General features: G+C 45.5%; 1 protein-coding gene across 1 annotated transcript in view; it reads right to left on the reverse strand.

The window, feature by feature from the left end:
* The window catches only part of LOC310780022 (protein NLRC3-like), a 64,253-nt gene extending 46,529 nt beyond the window's left edge, over positions 1-17,724 (reverse strand). Inside the window, exons 1-3 of the mRNA XM_083640556.1 lie at positions 17,655-17,724; positions 17,429-17,519; positions 5,611-5,677 (exon numbers count right to left, since the gene is read on the reverse strand). The gene's annotated coding sequence lies outside the window, so the exon portion shown is untranslated. The remainder of the gene's footprint in view (positions 1-5,610; positions 5,678-17,428; positions 17,520-17,654) is intronic.
* Between the last annotated feature and the right edge of the window lie 6,947 nt (positions 17,725-24,671).

Genomic DNA, 24,671 nt, shown 5'->3' on the forward strand with positions numbered 1-24,671 from the left:
GACCATCACTCTGATCAACACTTAAATCAGCCACTTGAACACTGAGCTGAAACACTAGAAAACACTGGAACCACTTTACTTTTGACACTTTACCAGCTTAAACAGCAGCAACGTGTGACCACGTAGGCTACGCAGACACACGTCACAGCATGCCGTATCGATACAGTAGCATTCTGCATACACGCTTCAGCAAGACTATAGTGTCTAAGCTCCTATTGGCTACTCTGTGTTCCTACCGTGTGCTCATTAGTCATTATCATGCAGTTCAACCGAGCGGGGCTTGCACCCCCGGCCAGTCAGAGCCCTGAAGCCCCACCCTGCTGTGATGTGACGGTGCCTACATCAAAGAGCCCTCGCTGCTCCTCCGTTTACTCGCTCGTTTAGTTTATTCATATTGAACATCCCTGTCCAAATTGCACCAAATCCGACACTGCAAATTGCCGTAATGCTAGAATACAGAAAGTTAACTCTTTATTTTATGGGGGCATTAAAAGCCCCCGTCATCCCAAATCCAAGGGCAATTTTATTTTATTTATTGCTGGCATTTTTGCTGGCATTCCTGCTAATTTCCGACCCATGATACACAGACACATAACTTCAACTTTATTATTAGGGGCATCTGTCAGGCTTTTATGTCTGATGAAGAGGATGGCAGTGTAGACGGCGTCGATGGATGGATTGTGCGGTGTCCATCTTTTCGCAGCCAGGAGCTCAGTGAGTTGTGTGCTGTGATTCAGGATAGATGGACACCATTCCTGAGCACCCAGCCTCCCACATGACACCCTGCCCACCGCGTCTACAGGGACCATTTTCGGATAGACTTCAACCCCCAAAAAGTTTAACCAGATGCAAAAAGACATTTAAAGTAGACCTGGTCAATAAAAAAACAAGGCTAGGTCGGAACCTAGGATTATGTCCAGCGCGATAAAGCGTTCACGAGCATCGGCACTGGACATTAGACTGGACAAAGCCCGCTTGCGCTGCCCAAAAAGCTGTGTGTGGAGTGACATTGGGCCCTATCTGCCCAAAAGTGCTAATTTAGCGTTTGCGCTCGTTTAACACCGTGCGCAATGCAAATTGAGGGCGGACACAAGTGCATGCCTGTGATAATTGTACTGGACATTGGCTGCCCCATGCCAAAGCAGGCATTTCAGCGCTAAAATGTGGGATAGATGGCATTATGCTATTGTTAGCAGCGTGCAATTACTTTGCGCTAAGAGCTTTGAAAAGGACCTCTTAGGCGCAAATACCTCGCTGCGCTGGGTTGCGCACCATAATCTCCGTGCAGTGCAGCGCAGTGGAAAGTGGAATTCCTTTTGAATATGTCATTACGCACAGCCTTGCCATGCCAATACATCAAATTATGCTGCTAAAATTGGGTATTAGCAGATAATTCAGTGAGGCAATCAGCTCACTGAGAAACTTTTATCACATCGCAAAGAGGGAAATGAATTGAGAAAACTTGTTGGACAAAGGACATAGGCTATTTACGTTCATAAGCTGGAGGGTCGTTGGCACCACAGACGATCTGTCAATAAGCTCTCTCTGTCCTCGCACGAGTGAGTACACTCTATTACGCATGGAGAGAATTATAGCATATTGCATGCCTCGCGCAAACAGCCATTGCGAGACGGGAATCTGATTGGTTTTGATTGACGTAGCATTGCCTGGCCACGCCGGTGAATAATTCTGGTAGTTAAGACCGCCCAAATCCCATTTGCGCAGTCATTTTGGGGCGCAGATGATTTTGGCACGGCTCTAATTTGCGTCTGCGACTCGTGCCGTGAACGTTTCCGCATCTCGGCCGAGAATTGCATTCCCAACATATTTCGGGTTGTTTTAGAAATCTGTCTTAGAAATCAGGGAGGTCACGTCTACCAGACAATTATATCACTTTTAAACAGTTACATTTCTGTATAAATCATTACAATATGCTCCCGTGAGGTGGGGATGGGCCGGCGCTGGGGTGCAAAACTAGGCATAACACCTTACGGACGGTGCAAGGCGGACTGCTATCTTCCCTGCCTTAACAGGTGTGCAAACAGGTGCACAAGCCCTATTAGGGGATAGCGCCTGTCGGGAGATAGGGCCCATTCTTTTCGAGTGTTGTCATTTATTGAACGTACATGTCATGTCATGACATGTCATTTACTGAATTTGGGGAAGGACCCCTGTGTTTTTTTTTTTTTTTTTTCATATTTTCTGTTTGCAGTGCAGTGTGGTTTATATTAAAGCTTAAGCTTTTCAACATATTTCTCGAATTATATATTTTTCCTCTCTCCCAATACATTCATCTCAATATTGCAGTGTGGAAAATACCAATATTACTTATACTTGAATACATGAAAATAGAAGACATACTTTAGATTTAGAATGTAAATGGTGTATGAAATAAATTAATTTAATGTAATTTCACATAACATGAACACAGCCATCCATCCAGATTCATTTTGGTCCTTCATAGGAAATAATTTGAGCACCTCTGCCTTATAGGGTAACAACAATAACAGTACAACAGTAAGTGCAGTTTTTTATGTAGGATTATGTACACACAATTTATTATGATGAAATTAATTTAATTAATAATGGGGGGTGGGGGGGGGGGGGGTTCACTGTCCTATATAGCCATTGGCTCATGGCTGATCTATAGGACCAATCGGTTTATTGTATTTGTAGCTGTTTGTAGTTTTCATCCAATTAATGCCTTCCCATGGCCAGGGGCTGTCCCAGTGGATGTCGCCCCTGGCCATGGTAAGGTATTCATTGGATGAAAACTACAAACAGCTACAAATACAATCAACCGATTGGTTCTATAGATCAGCCCTGAGCCAATGGCTATGAGCCTGGCTGTCTCCAAACTGATAATTGGAGTGATCACATTGAATGCCCTCTGAATGTTAAGTGTCCCCGGCCATGGGCCCATTGAATGGGCCCGTGGGTGTGAAAAGCTGGTATGTTTACTGGTTTTTGCTGGACAGGAAAAGTGGGGGGAAAGTACCACATAGTGTCTGCATATTGAGCACTCAGTCATTTACTTGCCCGGAAAGCAGGTTTTTCATGCAGTGTGATACAGACACACAACTTCAACTTCATTATACTAGCAACGATTCCTCGCCTGCTCTGCAGCTCGCCCACTGCACGTCACATACGCAGCTCGGCCGCTATGAGGCCTCGCCTGCTCTCTCGCCTGTTCTATGACATCCGGATCGGATGACATCATCACGGATGACATCACGGATGACGTCATCACTGATGACGTCATCACTGATGATGTCATCATTGATGACATCACATCATTCGGTAATTAGCGCAATCACCTAATTAAATCCGGCTCTGTCAGGTCACTCGCACGGTAGAGAGCTGCGCGGGCCTGAAATCTCTGCCTTAGCCCTCCCCGGCCCGTGACATGCAGACCCGTGCCCGATCCGGCCCGGATGAGTTATAAAATCAAGGGCGTCAATTCAGTATGGCAAGATATGGCGGCCGCCATACCTTGGCTTCTGGCCAAAAAAAAAAAATGCGCTAATTAATGATCCTAGTCCTCTCACCTGACAGCCCCCGACGCAGCACGTCGGTTAAATATGTCATGTCGAGTCCTGAACATGTTCTTATGTTATATTATTCATTACCTGTTGTTGGTATTGTGTGGAATAATGTTTTATTATGGAGCAAGCCTCCCGAAGTGATTATTAATGCCTGCGTTTATATCGAGGTTAAGCTAAGATAGTTAACTACAACAGGAAGTGTGGATTTTCACAATAAAAGCCTCACTAGTGAAACGTGAGTTATAAATGACCAGTAGCTAATATGTTTGTGGAAACCTGTTAATAAGTGAATGGCATTTATTTCTGGCTCTGTAATAGTAAGGGGAGTATAATTGTAGCCATTTGATTTCATCCTGTTATAATTAATGTTATGGATCAGTAATAGTATATTTATGCAGATGGGGATATTAATGGGATTTATTTATGTTTGCTGCACAGTGCCAGTAAAGAAAGACAGAAACACCATCCTCTCTCAGCTTTTTATTCCTCATACCTGGAGGCTTTTAAGTGGAGTCCTGGCCGACGACACCGGCGTTGAAGTTGGTGACAAACCCCTTACTAGAACCTAGTCCATTGTTCTCTCCACTACACACTGTATAAATGCCATACCACTGTTTATTCAAATGTAACATATTCATGAACAAGTGCATGTCATGTCAATACAAACATGTTCTATATATTATTTTAGTAAAAAACCAGACTTAATGTCACCCGCGATTGTGAAGTAAGCCAGCTATTTAACACTGCCAGGAATGCAAACTAGTCACCAGGTGACAGACCCCTTTTTCATTCCAAAATCGGACACTAAAAGTGAATGGTTTTTCAGTGGTTTTATGTCTGCCCTGCAGTGCCCTGCTGTCACCTTTTTCACTGTCCATGGGTCTGCATCCCTGCAGTGCACATTTGTTCAGCATTCATAAAATGCACTTGTTATGTTAGTTTTACAGTGACTAGAATAAAGAAAATGTTTACTACTTATACTGTAGTTGTCTCCTTAGTTAACCTTATAAGGTTGACATTATGTCATATAAATTAATTACATAGAAACAACTCATGAAAATTGTCTATTGCACAACTGATTTCACAAAAAATCTTGAAGTGAGGGGGGGAAACACCCCCTGAACCCCCCCCCACCGCGGGACTTGCCATACCTTGGCCTTTAATGAACTGACGCCACTGTATGAAATTACTTGGCCCGAGCCCGTTGCGAGGCCCGAAGCCAATATTATGATATAATGACACATCTCTCATTCTCTGTTCCTCAGCTGCTTGTGCGCGGCCGTCCTGCTCCTGCAGCCTCTCTCTCTATTTGACTCTCTCTCTGTCTCTCTCTCTCTCTCTCTCTCTGTTCGGGAGCTGTACACTGACGGACACGGCAGACACGGCTTTTTTTTTTTTTTTTTTACATACTGACACAGCACGCTGTCTGTCGCTGACTGAGCGGAAAGCTACATGTCATGACATGAGTATGACTGGCAGACTAACGTAACGTCACGTGAGGGTCTGTGTGTGACTGTGGCTGGGGGAGTGTCTGTGCACTCCTCCTCTTTGTCTGACTGTGCTCTGCTGTGTAAAATCAAGCGAGTAATACAACCCAGACCTATTAATTAAAAATAAATAAAAAACAAGCCCGGCCTCGGCCCGTATTGGCAGGCCCGAGCCCGCGAGGGTACCTTCGGGTTTGCAGCTCTCTACCGCACAGGGGCTCTTTGCACCCCCTGAAAGTTTCAGCCCGATGCCACGTAAAGCGGCATAGCTGTGGCCGGCCGAAATTCTGCTCACACACACACAGACACATCTCTTATTATATATAGATGAACGCCATCTGCAAATAGCAGGTTCATGATTTGAAATACTACAGCAGTTAATCTTGCAAAAGTCAACATACAGCCATAACATACAACATGATAGTGTATTCATCTAACAATATTGTTTTCCTTTAAGCAGGAAGATCCTCTTTCAAGCGAGACCTCCTTACAGTACAGATATAAAAAGACAGAAGTTTGTTCACATGTTGCCAGACAACAAACAATCAGTAAACAAAGACAAATGTAGTCAGCATTACCTTGGAAGATGTTCTCCTGGTGAATTTACAGCATCAAGTCACAGAGACAGAGAATGTCTGCCTTCATCTGTAGAGAAAGAGAGAGAGAGACAGACTCTGCTTAATACTCTCCTTTGTCAGTCCTGTATCTGTGTTAATTTGATGTGAGGGTGCGGCCTCATAACTTCAGGGTAAACAAGTCTCATCTATAGTGTAACGACAGAGGCCAGAACCCTCAGGGCAGACGCAGAGTCACCACAGATCAGGTGAAGTAGTTCTACTATGTCCACTAGATGGAGACATTAACCACACAATCTACAGTCAACTAAACAGCAGACCAGAGGGGATCCTTCGAAGTGGACTGCACAGGGTATTCAGCCATGTTAAGTAATATAGCTGAATACCCTGTGCAGTCCACGGACCACTTTGCAGGGAACTACTAGCCGATCGGAACGCAGCCCAAAACTCTTACTGAGGTGGATCATGTGACAGGAAGTCCATTCCTTCCATCTTATTACTGCAAGAGATTTTACTGTCTTGTGATTAAATTGTTTTACTTTGTACTTTGTTTGATCATTTGTTGTATTTTACTGTATTGCCTCATCATGTTGCTGATTGTAACTAGCATAATACATTAAATAGCTTATATAGCCTACATTATATTACATTAAAATGTATTAATATGGTATAATACAATATAATATGGTTAATAAAGCATAGTTGAAGTTGTGATAAACCTTACCTATTAACTTAACTTAACTATTAACAGGCCTATCTGGCAGTGCTCGTGCATGAGGGAAAGGTAGAAAGCAACACAACTGATTATGAACCATTTCTACTATTTTAACATGAACACACTAAAACACAAACATGTTGTAAAAGAGCATTGAGTTGTTTTGAATGTAAACTTCAGACAAACCTTTAACAGCCGAGATTTCCTCTTTTTAGTCTAAATGAGATAATGGTAGCTGGTAACACAGTCACATCAAAGAGTCAGTAGAGTAAAATATACTGTCAGTAAACTGCTGTTACACTATCTTTAGGTGGAGAAAATAAGCTGCGCAACGACTAACCAGGAAACAAGGAAATGAACCCAGAGGGCGGAGAGAGAGAGAGAGAGAGAGAGAGAGAGAAAGGGGAGAGAGAGACAGAGAGAGAGGGAGGGGGAGGGGGAATGGGCAGACTGGTTTGAATCAGGAAACATCTGTGCTCACTTTTTTTGCATCAGTGATATTGTTTTGCCACAGACGGCTCATGTTTCCTCCCCCCCTTCATGGGTTCACAATGTGATCTCAAAGTAAGCAGCTCTGGTGCATCTGACTCTCACCACCTCAACACGTGATGGTGCTGTGCAGTCGGCAGACCAGCAAAGCCACACGTTTTTTTTTCTTTTCACCAAAAAGATTATTCAGCATCCTTCACCATAACCTTTACTAGTTCATGTATTACTTCTCCCGTCTTCTGAGCCTAACTCCACCTCCTGTTAAATGTGGAAAAATTCTAAAATTCAAGAGGCTGTGTGACGATCAAACGACCTGTGGAATCCACATCCCTGACATTACAGGAAAAAAATAGCTCCGTTCAATATGTCAAATAGAGCACCTTCCTCACGTCCATATAGCCACCATGTGTTGTCCCAGACAGCCAGGTTGGAGAGAGCCTGGTGACGCAGGGTTAGGTTGGCAAGGCAACAAGAAAACTCACTGACTTTAAACGACTGGACACTGCTTACAAGCTAACGCTCCAGCTTTTAACCAGGACTTCTATCAGGAAATACTAGATACTCAGATAAACACAAATAAAGTGAAAGGCAGATACGGCCGAGACGAGTGGAAAGTAGCAGCGTTACTGTCGGCAGTGTCTGGAGCAATGTCAGAACAGGAAGGGAGGGGCGGACGGACGGGTGAAGGTTAGGGCGCGCGCGCCGCCGGCCTGGGATATGCTTGGCATCACCATGGTAACAAGTCCTACATGACGTCACCTAGGACTATAATGGCTCTCGCACAAATCCATCTCCTCTCGTCTATGAGACTTCATGGAAGGGTAGTATCATTCAAACACCTTCACCTATTCATTTGAAGCTTAGCCTACGTTTAATATGACCACCCAAGATTGTAACAATATATGATACAAAATTAAGAAATACATAATATGGCCCCTTTAAACGTCTTTTCAACCTAAAAATGCTCGCTGGGTAAATAGCCTATGTCCATAGAGACACTGCGTAACACGTCATCATTCAGAAGCCACGCCCAAGACGGGGGAAAACAGAAACCCCCCCTCCAATCCTGGCGTTCTCCTATGTCGCGTGCATGGTTGCGTGTTGCACAAAAGATCGTATATACGGAAGATGAACACTCCAACTTACTTACTTCAGTTCCTTGACAGCTATATCCACATTTTTCTTCTCGCCAATTCTCAATGGCTTCCTTGTTTTGCTCAGGAGTAGGCTACAAAAAAACTTTAACTGGCGATTTTTTACATTTGTTGTCTGCGCAGCCCAACACACAACAGCTTTTACCTATGTTTAATTAAAGGAAAATGACGCTGGTGTGTGGAAATGAACGGAGCTTTTCCCCCGTGATGGGCGTGGCCTATTTCATGCAGTGTCTCTTTTCCTTGAATTAAACATAGTTAAAGCTGTTGTGTGGTGGGCTGCGCAGACAACAAATGTAAAAAATTGCCAATTAAAGTTTTGTTGTACTCCTGAGCAAAACAAGGAAGCCATTGAGAATTGGCGAGAAGAAAAATGTGGATCTAGCTGTCAAGGAAGTAAGTTGGAGTGTTCATCTTCCGTATATACGATATTTTTGTGCAACACGCAACCATGCACGCGACATAGGAGAACGCCAGGATTGGAGGGGGGGTTTCTGTTTTCCCCCGTCTTGGGCGTGGCTTCTGAATGATGACGCGTTACGCAGTGTCTCTATTGTCCAACAAGTTTTCTCAATTAATTTCCCTCTTTGCGATGTGATAAAAGTTTCTCAGTCAGTTATAGTTAATTGCCTCACTGAATTATCTGCTATTACCCAATTTTAGCAGCATAATTTGATGTCCTGGCGTGGCAAGGCTGTGCGTAATGACATATCGCGAGGTAAAAACATTCGTCCTTCTCATTGGCTTGGACATATTTTCGACAGGGGAAACAAAAGCATGCATCCCGCACAACAGAGTACTCCAGCCATGGTCGTGTGCGGTACCAGGCAGGATTGAATGATCATGATATAGCACCATATGCACGCTTTGGGTAGTTAGTTAGTATTGGCTGGGATGGTGCATCGCCATTTAGTCGCTAACTCCTCCGTCAGGTGAGGCTGAGGGAGCCGAGGGAGGGAGCTTCATTGGGGCAGGGCTTGTTGTGCGTTCCTTTATTGGAAAATAACTGGGATGTGGAGGCTAAATGACGTCACATCCGTTTTGTTAGCATTCCATTTGCAGAAAAGTTGAGCTGGGAAGTTCACTGTTCACTGGTCAGATACACTCGCTAGCCAGGCTAGCCATTGTTAGCAATAACAGTTGATAACAAGGCATTTCGTTGCATTTTGCGCATACAAACACTGACTGCAGCCTCATGTCCATACAGATAGAAGTAGGCCGTGCTGTGTGTACAGCTTGTATTGTAATGGTACTATTTGATATCGCGCAATGCGTAGGGATACCAGAGAGTGACGTCATCTGGGTGCGCCGTCAGCCTGCTCCATGTCAACTGCAGTCAGTCGCCTACCGGTGTTATGTTGTCCGCCTGACAATAAAGCTGATCAACTATACAAGCTGCTTCTACTGGTTTCTACATAACACTACATGGTGTCAGAAGATACTAAGGATGGCAAAGTTCCCACCTCCTGACAACTTTAATTTCTCTCGCCCAGAACAATGGCCAGAGTGGCGGCAAAGGTTTCATCGCTACAGGATAGCAACGAAGCTCAACAAAGAGGAAGACGAGGTACAAGTGTGTACACTGCTCTATTCGTTGGGAAAAGAAGCCGAGCAAATATATAAAACGTTCACGTTTGAAGACGAGGAACAAGAAAACAGTTATGAGGCTGTCATGGCAATGTTGGACAATTATTTTGTGCCGAAAGTGAACACGATTCACGAAAGAGCCCGCTTCCATCAGCGTACTCAAAAGCCGGCGGAAACGGCAGAAGAGTACATAAGAAGCCTGCACGAGCTAGCTGACACCTGTGCGTTTGGCATTGCTGATGTTAAGAATGAAAATATCCGCGACAGGTTAGTCATAGGGATACTGGATAAAGAGCTATCAGAGAAGCTACAGCTAATGCCTGACTTGACGCTCAGCAAAGCGGTAGAGCTAGTGAGGCGATCAGAGCAAGTGAAGCAGCATATTAGCGAGCAAGGAGCTAATGCTAACTGTGCGCAAGTGAGTGAAGTAGCATCCAAGCGTGCGCCATACAAGGACAAAGAGAGGCACGGATATGGACAGGCTACAGGGGCCACGGCACAACAAGGACATTATGTGAACAAACCTGGACGCAAATGCAACAGATGTGGACGAGTGCATACCAGGGAAGATAATTGTGCTGCACGTAATGCTGAATGCCGCAACTGTGGAAAACGGGGACATTTCGCTGTGGTGTGTCGGTCCCGTGTGGTCAACGAAGTTACTACACCCTATGAGGACGAAGATGACAGCCAAGCACTTTTCCTAGGAGAAATCACAGATGTGGACGATTCAAACGATGCATGGACTGTGAGATTGCCTATACAAGGTATGAAGATAGCCTTTAAGATCGATACAGGAGCAGACACAAGTGTCATATTAGAACAGACGTTTAACCAGCTAATAAATAAGCCACAACTAAAATCCCCATTGAGTAGACTAGAGAGCCCAGGGGGTAAGGTGAACTGTATGGGCCACTTCACAGCTACTACGAGGTGGAAAGAGAAAAAGTTCAGATTTAAAGTGAATGTGATGAAAGGGTCACATGGCAGCCACCTGCTGAGTCGTAATGTAGCCATCGCTATGGGCTTGGTTAAGCGAATAGAGGAAATCAAAAGCACAGAGCAGCTTAACTCATTCACCGCCAGTTTAGGACTGCCAATATTTAGCACAGGCCAAAGATTTTCATAATTGTTGGTCATCTTTCAAGACCCACAGTAAATTATCTATTAGCACCAGAGTGATTTGCAATACCTCAAAATGATGTACGTCTCTGGGTTCACCAGGAAAAAAAAAGTGAGCTTTTAGCATGTTCTGTACTCTACTTATAGCCATTTATATACACCCTGTTTTCTACCCAAAAGCTCTCCCTGAGAAAATAAACAGGAGAAAAGGCAATTTTTGTAAAAGGGCACAATCTCAGGCAGAACTCACTCTCAATTCTTTTATTTTGAACTGTATTGACATCAGACATGTAAATATTATTCGTTAGGACACAAATGACAAAAAATATATATATATATATATATATATATATATACACATGAAGTGCTTTTTTTTTTACATTCAACAATACAGTTTACTCGGTGAGTGAGTGTGCAGACAGACAGACAGACAGACAGACAGACAGACAGACACACACACACACACACACACACACACACACACACACACACACACACACACACACACACACGATCCCCCTTTTAGATTTCTAACCCCACATAGGATAAGCAATAACCACGCCCTGTGGCGCTGGGATTGGCCAGGAGCAACACTGGAGGGCACGCAGCCCAGCGATTTCATGAACCAACTGAATAGCTCTTGAGAAAGGACAGCGGGCTGCTGTGACTGCCGCAGCCGCTTCTGCCTTGTGCCTTGCTGTTGTGTGTTTATTTTGTTTATGTTCTGGTCCACCCGTCCTCGTCCATGTCTCCCTGTCATATCCTCCCTGAAATCGTTCCCGTTTTCCCCTCGGCTATTCAACACGTCCTCACCGCCCTCGCAAACTGATCGATCATTTCCTCATTCCTCCGATGATCAAACACATCTCTTGATTACTTTCTCCCGTTTTCTCCGGGCTGGCACAGAGGAAGGCGACTCCAGCTCGTGCAGCGCGCCGAGGCGCGTTTCAATGGCGTTTCTCCTGTCTGCACAAGGAAGCGTTACCCGTTTTCTGCTTTTCCTCTTGCTCAATTTCAAAACAACAGCTGCGGTATGTGTTTGTTCACGTGTTGCCTTAGATGCTAGGGACATGATACTATGTCAGAGGCTGGGTAAGTGTTTGAAATACGCCCTGCAGTAATAAAAACAAAAACACGTCAAACACGTCATTGGCGGGGAGGGCTATTTCTGATAACACGTCAAAGACGTCATTGGCGGTGAATGAGTTAAAGATCCCTATCCAGCTGAGGTTGGTAAGCTGAACATAAAGCCAATCAAAATCGCTCTGAAAGAGGATGCCATACCCTACAGCGTGGCCACCGCTAGGCGCGTATCTGTGCCTATGGTCCCGAAGGTGAAGATAGAACTAGAACGTATGGTAGCGAGTGGAGTGATACAGCCAATCAAAGAGCCAACGGAGTGGTGTGCACCGATGGTGGCTGTGCCCAAAAAGAACAAAGACCAGATAGGAATATGTGTGGATCTTAAGAAGCTTAATAAGGCTGTGAAGAGGGAGAAATACGTCCTCCCCACTATAGATGACATTTTACCCAGACTTGCAGGTGCTAAGGTGTTTTCTCTTTTGGATGCCGCTAGCGGGTTTTGGCAAATCCCGCTAGACAGTGAGAGCGCCAAACTTACCACATTCATAACCCCCTTTGGTAGGTACTATTTCAATAGACTACCATTCGGAATCACAAGTGCACCTGAAATATTTCAACGTGAAATGACAGAGCTCCTGAAGGATCATGAAGGTGTAGCCGTCTATATGGATGATATCCTCATCTTTTCAGACACTCCAGAGGAGCATGAAGACAGGCTCCAGAAAACCCTGGACACTCTCAAAGTTGCAGGGTTGAAGTTAAACCGTGACAAATGCCTCCTACGCCAGCGACGACTCAACTACCTTGGCCATTACATCGATGAGCACGGCACTCGTCCAGACAAGGCTAAGGTCAAAGCCGTCACTGAGCTAGAACCACCGAACAACGTCGCCGACCTGAAGAGGATCATGGGATTGATCCACTATCTCGGCAGGTACCTACCAAACCTGTCTGAGGTTAGCAAACCTCTCAACGACCTACAGAAAAATGATGCTACATGGACTTGGGATGCAGTGCAAGAGGAAGCATTCAAGAAGGTGAAACAACTCGTTACAGAGTCCCCTGTGCTAGCGTTCTATGATGTGACTAAGCCCACTGTCGTTAGCGCAGATGCTAGTAGTTATGGCTTAGGAGCAGTTCTACTACAGAAACATGATGGTCAGTTGAAACCCGTGAGTTTCTGTTCCAGGACACTCTCAAAAGCTGAACAGCGCTATGCGCAAATTGAGAAAGAGTGCCTTGCTGCAGTCTGGGCTTGTGAGAAGTTTTCCAGATACCTCTATGGCCTAGACTCCTTTACCCTGCAGAGCGATCACAAGCCCCTTATTCCTCTAATAAACTGTAAGGACCTAAATTTAGTGCCCATAATGTGTCAGAGGCTACTGCTACGTATGATGCGCTATAACCCCACAGCTGAATATGTGCCAGGGAAAGAGCTAGTTATAGCCGACGCCCTTTCTAGGCATCCCCAGGCAGCTGTGGCACAGGAAATAGCAGAGCTGACCAGTGAGATACAGGCCTATGAGGAAGCAGTCCACAAGGCATGGCCTATCTCCCCAACCAAGCTTGACCTGGTCAAGCAGCAGACCCTACAGGACACAGAGTTGCAGATGGTCCAACATTACGTGATGACAGGGTGGCCCAGATATGCAGTTAAGGTGCCAGATAAGGTAAAGGCCTACTACGCCTCCAGACAGCACCTCACAACATCAGGGGGGCTAGTGTTGTACAATGATAGAATAGTAGTGCCACAACAGATGAGGCCAGATATTTTACAGCGCATACATGATGGGCATCAGGGCATCATGAAGTGCAGAGAGCGGGCTAGGTGTAGTGTGTGGTGGCCGGGAATAAGCAGAGAGATTCAGGAAATGGTCAGCACATGTAGACACTGCCAGGAGTCAAAACCCACTCAGAATAGAGAACCTCTGATCACTACCCCGCTGCCCAGCCGCCCATGGGAGAGAGTAGCAGCTGACATATGTGAACTGAATAAGCAAAGCTACTTGGTAGTTGTAGACTACTTTTCAAGGTATATCGAGGTAGCCTACCTCAAAGATATGTCAGGGGAGACCACCAGAGCTAAGCTGAAGAACATCTTTGCTAGATGGGGCTCCCCAAATGAACTGATCACGGATAACGGTCCCCAATTTTCAGGAAGAGCGTTCATGCAGTTCTCTCAGGAGTATGATTTCAGACACGTCACCACCAGCCCTCACTATGCACAAGCAAATGGTGAGGCTGAGAGAGCTGTACAGACAGCAAAACGAATCCTGAAACAGACTGATCCTTTCTTAGCCCTCATGATATACAGAGCGACCCCACTGCAGGCCACAGGTGCCAGCCCTGCTCAGCTCATGCTTGGCAGGCAAATCCGCACCACAGTTCCTACTCTGGAGGCTAAGCTGCAACCTGCATGGCCGGATCTCCAGCATGTGAGGCAGGTTGATGAGAGGGCGAAACAGCGCTACAGGCGTGCCTACGATAACAGGCACAACGCCAGACTTCTACCAGAGCTCCAGCCCGGGACCCCCGTTGCAGTGAAGCTGGAGAACGAGCGAGGATGGACAAAGGCAGCTTCTGTCGTTGAAAGGTGTGACTCGCCGAGGTCATACCTGGTTCAGACGGACAGGGGAGTACTACGCAGGAACCGTCGCCACCTGAGACCAATCCTCGGCAGTCCAGAGGCTTCAGAGGAGGGTGGAGAAGAACACAGTGAGTGTGATGGAGCATCACAATCACCGGTTCCAGATGCTGATCCACCTCCTGTCACACTTCCAGTCAGTATGCCATCAACTCCTACACACATCACATCCAGTGGCAGACATGTGAAGCCACCGGACAGATACGGGGAATATGTGACATAGTTGACATAGCCTGCATTGAGAGTGGCATAATAATCCACTGCAGCTATGTGGTGATTATCTGGAAGTCTGCCCAGATCACCTTAGTTTGGAATAATTCACAAGTCTATTTCATCAAAGACTGTCCTAAGTGAAACAACCGTCTCGAAGAAGGAAGAGCATATGGGACTGTTCTGTTAAAAAAAAAAAAAAAAATGTTCTGTGTGTTCTATTCACAAATCTGTTGATGGTCAGTAAAAAAAAGAAAAAAAAAAGAAAAGAAAAGGAAAGGCAATGTTCATGCCTAAAGAGATAATGGTAATCTAGAAGTTGGTGAATTTATGTTTCATGGCGACAAGGTTTTGTTTATGGAGCAGTTATCTATAATTTGACTGTAAACAGTAATTCATACAGTATAATGCATTTTGTACATATGTCTTAAAGACTCAAAGAAAGGAAGATGTATTGTAATGGTACTATTTGATATCGCGCAATGCGTAGGGATACCAGAGAGTGACGTCATCTGGGTGCGCCGTCAGCCTGCTCCATGTCAACTGCAGTCAGTCGCCTACCGGTGTTATGTTGTCCGCCTGACAATAAAGCTGATCAACTATACAAGCTGCTTCTACTGGTTTCTACATAACACTACACAGCTGACTTAACGAGACACAAACAAGACAGAAGTGCTAAATAGCATTTATATGATTATAACTACTGTTGTTGCGCGGATCAGCCATCTTGGATTTTTGAGGTTGGGGCTGCTGAGGCTCCTACGAGTTTGGAATGGGAAATACCAGCTCTAGTGACGTCACGTCCCAGCTCATGAACTTTGAACCGGTAAGATGACCAGTTCCCAGTTTAAAGGAATGCACGATTGGTACAGGCAGTAGCGGAGCGTACGCCGGGGCAGAGGGTGCGGCCGCCACGGGCCCACTCGTCAGGGGGGCCCATCAAATTTTTTTTTTTTTTTTTTTTTTTTTTTTTGCAGGCCAGGCCACCGGCCCGGCTGGCAACCTGTGTTTTTATTTTTCTTCTTCAGAACAAGCTTGTCTGTAAAGTGGCTTCACTGTAGTCTTTCTTGGACATAATATTACTTGGCTCAATGAGTGACAAATTGTGTTTTCGGATATAGGGGCTATCAGCTATTTTACAGTTGTGACTTAAAATAACTTTATTTAATAAAGTCGGTGGTGTGAGTCTGAGAGGAATTCAATCAATAGACAATAACATTGGTGTGTTTAAAATGAGATATTCCACTAAATATGGCTAAAACCGATTCAAACATGCAAAAAAGGCACATTTTTCTTCGCGGCCTGCCAGGCCCGGTTCTACGGGGGTGCAAAAGCATGCATTGCACCCTTATTTTAATTGTCTGCATGCTCAGTTGAAAAGTAAAAAAAAATAAAACTTTTTTATAAATGCTACAGCTGCACACTTACTGTTTAAACTTGAATTATAGTTGTTGTTTTTCTTTGTTCTTTTGTGATGTGATTTTATGGCTTTTTGGCACCTATATGTAACCTTTTAAGGTTGAGATAATTGTATTATCATTATATGGTCCAAATATTTCAGTAAAGCACTTGAAACACTTGAAATATTCTTGCTTGGGTGGTATCATTCTACTTGAAATGATGGTTAAATGCATTATTTTTAGTAAAATAACATGTCAAATTGGCCCGGCCTTAGGCCGGGCATCTGCACCCCTTCCTATCTAGGATGCACCCCTAGTCATCTTGTTCTGGAACTGGCCCTGCGGCCTTCAAAACATTTTTTTTTTTTATGGGGCCCCCCTAAGAGCTTCGCCCCCTCTGGGCTGATAGGGTCGCTCCGCCCCTGGGTACAGGAGTCGGAGCAGCAGTGCTTGTGGATGGTACAGGAGCTCTAACGTTATCTGGAGCCTCTGCTGATGTGCAGCAGCATCGCTAGAGACAGAAGCAGCACGGGGCTTTGGTATAAGAAACCGATACATCATGAACGCACAGCAGCTGCAAGAGTGTTGTAAGTCGCTTTGGATGAAGTAAATTAATGTAATGTAATGTACGTCAAGCTATGAGCTTTCGCTACAGCACAGCATTCACAAACTGAGAGAAAGATGATTTCCAACTTCCTAGAAAAGTCACCATGGTGTGTGTGGAAGAATAATAATCGCCGATTGGTTCTCTACTGCTTGGGGCGTGTCTTTGGGTAGGGGTCTGCTGACAGACACATTTCTCCACAGTTGAGTCTGGGCAGCGGAGGGCGACAGTCGAGTCTGTCTCTCAGAGCTCTGTGTTTCTCAATACATGAGTCGAGAGGACTTTGGAGGCGGGCTGAAGCTCAGTGCCCACCCAATCAGAAGCTAGAATCGCTACTGGTATTTTCTGTGCAATTTTTCCATTGGCTGGGGGTGAAAATAAACATATTTTCCTAGCTTTTGATTGCGTGGGCAAGACTCATGTCTGGGTGGGCATTGCCCACCTCTGCCCATGGCTGAAATCGGCCTATCAAAACTCTTACTGACGTGGAGCATGTGACAGAAAGTCCATTCCTTCTATTTTATTCCAAGAGATTTTACTATCTTGTGATTACATTGTTTTACTTTGTACTTTGTTTGATCATTTGTTGTATTTTAATGTATTGCCTCATCATGTTGCTGATTGTAACTAGCTTCCTCAGGTTTTAGGCCTAGTCGAGAACAGGAAGTGAAACCTGCTTAAATAACCACATAATACATTAAATAGCATATATACTTATATAGCTTATATATATTACATTAAAATGTAATAATATGGTATAATAACAATATAATATTGTTAATAAAGCATGGTTGAACTTGTGATAAACCTTACCTATTAACTTTGTCAATCGTCAAAAACATCTCATAACAGGCCTATCTGGCAGCTCGTGCATGAGGGAAACCAAAGTTTTTTCCCCTCAAACCTGTAGGCAGAAAGCAACACAACTGATTAAAGTGATTATGAACCATTTCTACTATTTTAAAATTAACACCATACTAAAACACAAACATGTTAGCAAAGAGCGTTGAGTTGTTTTGAATGTAAACTTCAGACAAACCTTTAACAGCCGAGAGTTCCTCTTTTTAGTCTAAATAAGAAAATGGTAGCTGGTAACACAGTCACATCAAAGATTTAGGAGAGTAAAATATACTGTAAACTGTCAGTCAACTGCTGTTATATCTACAGTATATCTATAGCTATATCTATAAAGTATCTTTAGGTGGAGAAAATAATCTGCGCAACGACTAACCAGGAAACGAGGAAATGAACCCAGAGGGCGGAGAGAGCGAGAGAGCGAGAGAGAGAGAGAGAGAGAGAGAGAGGGAGGGGGAGTGGGCAGACTGGTTTGAATCAGGAAACATCTGTTGACACTTTTTTTTAGAACTGTAGCCTATTGCAGCAAGTAGCTCTAACTCTACTTGACAAGAGCACGGTGAAGAAAACATCAGGCAGAGCAGCACTCTAAAGTTTGATCTGTCTTTTTGCATCAGTGACATTGTTTTGCCACAGACGCTCCCCCCCCCCCCCCCCCCCCCCCCCCGGCCCCGACGATGTTGCCGTCACTGGTCGGATGACGATCTTCTGCATGTTTTTAGTGGGGGGTTATGTACGGAGGAACCCCCTGGGGGGTACGGGGAGAACATGCAAACTCCACACAGAAAGGCCCTTTCGACGAGATAGGCAGATAGCCCACCTGGGCAGTAGGCACTGAAGATATGGGGGGGTCACAACTCCAGCGCCCACAGCGTCCCAGGCGAGAATCGAACTCAGGATTCAAGATTTTAGATTTTTATTGTCACTCCGTAGTGCAAGTATCACGTGTGAAATTATTGTGCTGTGGACTCCGTTTACAACATAGTACAAAATAACAGGGCATATGAGTGCAAAAATAACAAGAGACACAACATGCAATAAGGCAGTAGAGTGATAAAACAAGTCAAAGACAATGGCATATTCACTGCACATAGGTGCACATGGCATGTACATACTAGTGAATAGAAAAAAGGGAGCTTCTTGATGCTTATGAAGAATTTAATAAAGAAGTAATGTACAGGTATACTTAAATAGTTAATACACAATACATCTTCAGGAAAGGACAAGGGCACAAGAGACGCAACGCGTTTCAACCTCTGGTCTTCATCAGGCTGACGACAGCCTGACGAAGACCAGAGGTCCTCCTTTCCTTCGCTACTTCTTTATTAAATTCTTCATAAGCATCAAGAAGCTCCCTTTTTTCTATTCACTGTTTATATTGGCCTGCTGAGCTACCTTGTCGCCACTTTTTGATTTTTCCATGTACATACTTTAAACATACTTAAACATAGTTGACGTTCTGTTTGCACAGGTGCAAATAGCATATACCTAATTAGACATACAATTAAACATTCAACATACGTAATGGTAGCAGCTACAGTACAGTACAGTAGCCTACATCTACTACACTATTTGTGTATGTTCGGGGTACGGTGACGCAGTCGGTAGCGCTGTCGCCTCACAGTTAGAAGGTCCTGAGTTCGATTCTCGCCAGGCACGCTGTGGGCGCTGGAGTTGTGACCCATTTACATTTACATTACGTCATTTGGCAGACGCTTTTATCCAAAGCGACTTACAGTAACACACTTTTTGTCAGCAATAGAGCAATCAACTATGGAGCACAGTCTATGACAACTACAAATCCTGAAGGAACAGTGGTACGAGTTTTAGTTTAGGTTTTTTTTTTTTTTTTATATTAAATAAAGAGAGAGAAAGAAGAGAGAGAAAGAAGTTAGATCAAGAAGGGCCCAGGTGGAGCCTGAAAAGGTGAGTCTTTAGTCTTTTCCGAAAGATCGGCAGTGATTCAGCAGTCCTGACCGAAGGTGGCAGCTCGTTCCACCATTGGGGTGCCAGGGAGGAGAAGAGTCGAGATCGGGATGAGCGACTTTTGAGCGCCCGTAGCGAAGGAGGAGCGAGGCGCCCTGCACTGGTAGAGGAGCGAAGGGAGCGGTGAGAGGTTTGGAACCTGACCATAGATTGCAGGTACAGGGGAGCTGACTGGTGTACTGCCCTGTAGGCCAGTACCAGTGTCTTGAATTTGATGCGAGCTGAGATGGGAAGCCAGTGGAGGTCCCGGAAGAGGGGAGTGACATGAGAGAATTTGGGTTGGTTGAATACCAGACGGGCTGCAGCGTTCTGAATGAGCTGAAGCGGTCGGATGTCGGTGGCAGGTAGGCCAGCCAGGAGCACGTTGCAGTAGTCCAGGCGAGGGACGATAAGTGACTGGACCAGGAGTTGAGTCGCTTCTCTTGTGAGGAAGGGACGGATTTTGCGGATGTTGTAGAGGGAGAACCTACAGGAGCGTGCTGTCACAGCTATGTTGGCAGAGCAAGACAGCTGGTTGTCGAGGATCACCCCAAGGTTCTTAGCTGTTTGGGAGGGCAGTACAGTGGTGTTTTCGATGGAGATGGAGAGATCTGTGAGAGGACAGTCTTTCCCTGGGAGGAAGAGTAGCTCTGTCTTACCAAGGTTGAGCTTGAGGTGGTGGGCAGACATCCAGTCGCCAATGTCCTTGAGACATGCAGAGATGCGAGCCTCGATTTGAGTGTCGGAGGGGGGGAAGGAAAGGAAAAGTTGGGTGTCATCAGCATAGCAGTGATAAGAGAAGCCATGAGAAGAGATCACATAGGCAAGAGATCTGATATAGAGAAGAAAAAGTAAGGGGCCCAGGACTGAGCCCTGGGGGACACCAGTGGTAAGAGGGCAGGATCTGGAGACGGACCCTCTCCATAAGACCTGGTATGAGCGGTTCGAGAGATAAGAAGCAAACCAGGATAGTGCAGAACCTGAAATGCCGAGGTCAGACAGAGTGGAAAGAAGGATTTGGTGATTGACTGTATCGAAGGCAGCAGACAGGTCAAGGAGGACAAGGACAGAGGAGAGGGATGAGGCCTTAGCAGTGTGAAGGGCCTCTGTGACAGCAAGAAGAGCTGTCTCAGTGGAGTGCGAAGCCTTGAAACCGGACTGCAGAGGGTCCAAGAGGTCATTCTGGGAGAGATAGAGAGAAAGTTGTTCGGACGCTGCTCGTTCAAGGGTTTTGGAAAGGAATGAGAGAAGAGAGACAGGTCTGTAGTTCTGAATAGCAGTAGGGTCAAGGGAGGGTTTCTTAAGCAGAGGCTTGACTCTTGCAGCCTTTAGATCAGGCGGAACAAGACCAGAGGACAGAGAGGAGTTTATGAAGGTAGTGAGGAAGGGAGATATGTCAGGTGAGATGGTTTGGAGGAGAGAGGAAGGGATGGGATCGAGGGGGCAGTAAGTGGCTCGGTTTGAGCTGATGAGTTTAAGCACCTCATCGGGAGAGAGGGGGGAGAAGGAAGGAAATCCAGGGACCGCGGGCCGAGGAGCAGGATTGGAGTCGGGAGTGTTAGTGAGGGTGCTTGGAGGATGGAAGGAGGAGCTGATGTCATCCACCTTTAATAAAGAAGGTTACAAAATCATCAGCAGAAAGGGAGGAGGGAGGGGGGGGCGGGGGAGGGTTGAGGAGCGTAGAGAAGGTGGAGAACATTTTACTGGGGTTTGATGCAGAGGACTGGATTTCAGAGATGAAGAAGGAGGTTTTTGCTTTGGAGACAGCAGAGGTGAAGTTGGAGTGAATAAGATGGTAGGAAGAGAGGTCTTCAGGGTGGTGTGATTTTCTCCATTTTCTCTCAGCTGCCCGAAGCTCTGTTCGATGAGTTCGCAGAGTATCGGTTAGCCAGGGAGCAGGGGGAGAGGATCGGGCAGGTTTAGTGGTGAGAGGGCAGAGAGAATCAAGAGCAGAGGAGAGAGAGGATAGAAGAGCGGTGGAAGCCTTGTCAGCGGACAGGAGAGCAAACTGCTCGGCTGAGGGAAGCAAGGAGAGGACGGTAGAAGAGAGGGAGTCAGGTGAGAGAGTTTTTAGGTTGCGTCAGGTGGTGATAGAGTGAGGGGGTGATGGGAGGGAGGAGGGGATGGGGATGGGAAGAGAGAAGGTGATAAAGTGGTGGTCAGATACAGGAAGAGGGGTCACAGTGAGGTTAAAGGTGGAGCAGGATCTGGTGAAGACCAGGTCAAGCACATTTCCTGCTTTGTGAGTAGGAGGAGATTGAGAGAGGTAGAGGTCAAAGGATGAGAAGAAGTTAAGGAAAGGGAGAGAATTTAAGGTTACTGGCTGGATGTTGAAATCACCCAGCAGGATGAGTGGAGTACCATCCTCAGGAAAGAAAGAGAGAAGGGTGTCCAGCTCGTCCAGAAAGTCGCCTAGTGGACCAGGCGGGCGGTAGATTACCACAATGTTGAGTTTGATGGGTAGGGATACGGCAACTGCATGGGACTCAAAAGATGAGATAGACAGATGAGAGAGAGAGGTGACAGTGTAGGTCCATTTGGGAGAGATGAGGAGACCAGTGCCTCCACCACGGCCAGAGGGCCTGGGTGTGTGCGAAAAGGAGTACGCAGCAGAGAGGGCTGCAGGAGTAGCAGTGTTTTCTGGGATGATCCAGGTCTCTGTGAGAGCTAGGAAGTGGAGGGTTTGAGATAGAGCATGGGCCGAGATGGTCTCAGTTTTCTTAACCGCCGACTGACAGTTCCAGAGACCTCCGGCAATGGTAAAAGAAGTAGTTGTGCGTTTAGGGTAGGAAAGATTACCAGGGATACTACACCTGAAGCTGCCGTGTCTACGGCGTCTGTGGGTTGAAGCTACAACAGGGATGGGGAGAAAACACATAGTTAGGAAGAGGAGTAGTTATAATAAGAAGTGAGAATAAGAGAAGTAGAAAAAGCCTGTGCTCTGGACTCCCTGCGACGGACTCCCGCAGAAAGACTCCCTCAGTCTTTGTTCCCGAGTCTTCCCGAGTCTTAGTGCCGCGAGGGTTAGTGCCGCTTACCGCTGCCGCTGTAGACTGACTATGGTAAGATATACTACATCTACAGGGTTCTATACCACGCCCTCTGCAATCAGCGGATCGTTTCACAGAAGATGGCTCACCTGATCACAGTCAGCTGTGATTGAATGGCCCACAATATAGCCAGATGGGAGTCTGGCTAGACTAGTACTGCTTTTTTTAAACCACAAGCTATTCAAAGTAAAAGCACCAAACTAAAACACTCACTCAAAGTAAAAGCACCAAACTAAAACACTCACCAGTAATTGTAGCAGGACTATTTAGCAGATAGACAAGCACAGCACAGCAAAGTAGCTCAGTTGGACTCAAAGTGTGTTCTAACTGAGACAAGCCAGCTGGATGCTTTATAAAGCCAGGAAGTTTCTATACCACGCCCTCTGCAATCAGCGGATCGTTTCACAGAAGATGGCTCACCTGATCACAGTCAGCTGTGATTGAATGGCCCACAATATAGCCAGATGGGAGTCTGGCTAGACTAGTACTGCTTTTTTTAAACCACAAGCTATTCAAAGTAAAAGCACCAAACTAAAACACTCACTCAAAGTAAAAGCACCAAACTAAAACACTCACCAGTAATTGTAGCAGGACTATTAAGCAGATAGACAAGCACAGCACAGCAAAGTAGCTCAGTTGGACTCAAAGTGTGTTCTAACTGAGACAAGCCAGCTGGATGCTGGATGACCCCCCATATCTTCAGTGCCTACTGCCCAGGTGGGCTATCTTGTTGAAAGGGCCTTTCTGTGTGGAGTTTGCATGTTCTCCCCGTACCTCCCAGGGGGTTCCTCCGTACATAACCCCCCACTAAAAACATGCAGAAGATCGTCATCCGACCAGTGACGACAACATCTGAAGTTGGTCCAATGATGGTCCAATGATGGTCCCCGGGCGCTGGAAAGAAATAGCTAACACTGCTCCTGGCCTGCCCCCCGGAGGAAAGGACAAGCCTGGATAAGTCAAATGCAGAGGACATATTTCACAGGCCACCGTCAGCATGAGTGTGTGTTGTGGCCGCATGCATGTGTTGTAGTGTGTTCGTGTGACAATAAAAGACGGGCTTCGGTCTGAAATCGACCTTCTAGCTGTGAGACGACAGCGCTACCGACTGCGCAAGTAAGCAGCTCTGGTGCATCTGACTCTCACCACCTCAACACTTGATGGTGCTGTGCAGTCAGCAGACCAGCAAAGCCACACGTTTTTTTTCTTCTTCTTCTTTTCACCAAAAAGATTATTCCGCATCCTTCACCATAACCTTTACAAGTTCATACTTCTCCCGTCTTCTGAGCCTAACTCCACCTCCTGTTAAATGTGAAAAAATTCTAAAATTCAAGAGGCTGTGTGACGATCAAACGACCTGTGGAATCCACATCCCTAACATTACAGGAAAAAAATTGCTCCGTTCAATATGTCAAATAGAGCACCTTCCTCACGTCCATATAGCCACCATGTGTTGTCTGTAGCTTTGCCTCGCACGCACTCTCTGCCCTGAAGGCCCCGATGAGCTCTGATGCTGCAGGTCTCATGGCCTCATAGTAACCATTTCAATGTGATGATACCATCTTTTTTTTAACTTGACCTTATGGTATAAAATGACCTATGAGTGAGCTCTAGCATGATCACAGCCTTAAACTCTCTAGTCCAGAATGTAGACACCTAAAATTGTAAGGGACATCCAGATACATTGAAGGTAAGCGTGTCTTTCTGAGCCATTTTCAGAAAATAGTGCTGGTCCAACCGTCAACATTGTCAAAATCGCACAAATCTACCAATTTTCAAAAGTTACTGATACAGCATCACAGCATTTTCTTTTTTAAGGTCATGAGGTCTTCAGGTGGTGTTTTGGACATTGTAACTGATGCACTTTATTATTTTAGTTAAAGTAGTCACAATGCTTCTTGTTCTGATAGAACTGTGCTTTATGGTATATTTCCAATACATTTATGGACAGTGAATTGAAGCATTGGAACAAATCCTCACTCTGTGGCGGTACACCACAAATAGATTTTGACCGCCACAAATAGATTTTGACTGCCATTATGTATTAATTTCAGCTAGTTGATTGCAAACTCCTGCTTTAGGGCTTATATAAGTATTGTCTTGGCTGGACATAATTCCAATCAAAGTTAGGAAATGTCCTTTTCACCTAATTTTAATTTTGTTTATGCCTATACAAAGCATGTTAC

The sequence above is a fragment of the Poromitra crassiceps genome, assembly GCF_964638095.1.
Source record: "Poromitra crassiceps genome assembly, chromosome: 7".
In the NCBI taxonomy this organism is placed as follows: Eukaryota; Metazoa; Chordata; class Actinopteri; order Beryciformes; family Melamphaidae; genus Poromitra; species Poromitra crassiceps.